Source organism: Ornithorhynchus anatinus, chromosome 1 (assembly GCF_004115215.2).
Source record: "Ornithorhynchus anatinus isolate Pmale09 chromosome 1, mOrnAna1.pri.v4, whole genome shotgun sequence".
In the NCBI taxonomy this organism is placed as follows: domain Eukaryota; kingdom Metazoa; phylum Chordata; class Mammalia; order Monotremata; family Ornithorhynchidae; genus Ornithorhynchus; species Ornithorhynchus anatinus.
In genome coordinates this window covers 178,469,447-178,471,124 of record NC_041728.1, presented here as the reverse complement: position 1 = coordinate 178,471,124, position 1,678 = coordinate 178,469,447, and positions in this window count along the sequence as shown.

Genomic DNA, 1,678 nt, shown 5'->3' with positions numbered 1-1,678 from the left:
CAGATGATAATGATAATAAAGCCGATGGCATTTGTTAAGCACGTACTATGTTCTAAGCGCTGGGGGGGGATGCGAGGCCATCGGGCTGTCCCACGTGGGGCTCACGGTCTTCATCCCCATTTTCCAAAGGCGGTAACTGAGGCTCAGAGAAGTAGCGTAGCTCGGTGGAAAGGGCAAAGGCTTGGGAGTCGGAGGTCGTGGGTTCGAATCCCTTCTCTGCCACTTGTCAGCTGTGTGACTGTGGGCAAGTCACTTCACTTCCTCTGTGCCTCGGTTACCTCGTCTGTAAAATGGGGATAAAGACCGGGAGCCTCACGTGGGACAACCCGATGACCCTGTATCTACCCCGGCGCTTAGAGCTCGGCACATAGGACGCGCTTAACAAATACCCACATTATTATCATGAAATGACTTGCCCAAAGTCACACCGCTGACAAGTGGCGGAGCCGGGATTAGAACCCGTGACCTCTGACTCCCGAGACCGGGCTCTTTGCCCTGAGCCACTGGATCACCCTCCCCTCCTTCAAAGCCTTATTGAAAGCCCACCTCCTCCCAGAGGCCTTCCCTGACTAAACCCTCATTTCCTCTTCTCCCACTCCCTTCTGTGTCGCCCTGGCCCTTTGATTCGCACCCTTTTATCCACCCCTTCCTCAGCCTCATAGCGCTTACGTCCGTATCTGCAATTTATTTATTTTAATGTCTTTCTCCCCCTCTAGACTGTGAGCTCGCTGTGGGCAGAGAACGCGCCTACCACTCTGTGATGCTGCACCCTCCCAAGCGCTTAGTGCAGCGATCTGCATACAGGAAACGCTCAACAAATACGATCGCTCTCCCTCTCTGCAGTCTTGTATCTCCTCCTGCCTTCAGCGTGGCTCAGTGGAAAGAGCCCGGGCTTGGGAGTCAGAGGTCATGGGTTCGAATCCCTTCTCTGCCACTTGTCTGTATGACTGTGGGCAAGTCACGTCACTTCTCTGGGCCTCAGTTCCCTCATCTGTCAAATGGGGATTAACCGTGAGCCTCACGTGGGACGACCCGATGACCCCGTATCTCCCCCAGCGCTTAGAACGGTGCTCTGCACGTAGTAAGCGCTTAACAAATACCAACGTTATTATTATTCAGGACATCTCTACTTGGATGTCCCACCGACACCTCCAACTTAAGGTGTCCGAAACCGGACTCCTCATCCTCCCACCCAACCCCCGTCCTCTCCGACTTTCCAATCACTGTAGACACCACCACCGCCCTCCGTTTCACAGGCCCGTGACCTGGGCATTCTTGACTTATCTCTCCCGTTCAAATCCACATATTCAGCCTGTCACCAAATCCTGTCACTTTTACCGTCAAGACATCTTTATTCATTCATTCGTATTCAATGGGAAGCAGCGTGGCTCGGTGGCAAGAGCCCGGGCTTGGGAGTCAGGGGTCATGGGTTCGTATCCCCGCTCTGCCGCTTGTCAGCTGGGTGACTGTGGGCAAGTCGCTTCACTTCTCTGGGCCTCAGTGACCTCATCTGTAAAATGGGGATGAAGACCGTGAGCCTCACGTGGGACAACCTGATTACCCTCTGTCTATCCCAGTGCATAGAACAGTGCTCTGCACATGGTAAGCGCTTAACAAATACCAACATTATTAGTATTTATTGAGCGCTTACTTTGTGCAGAGCACTGTACTAAGCGCT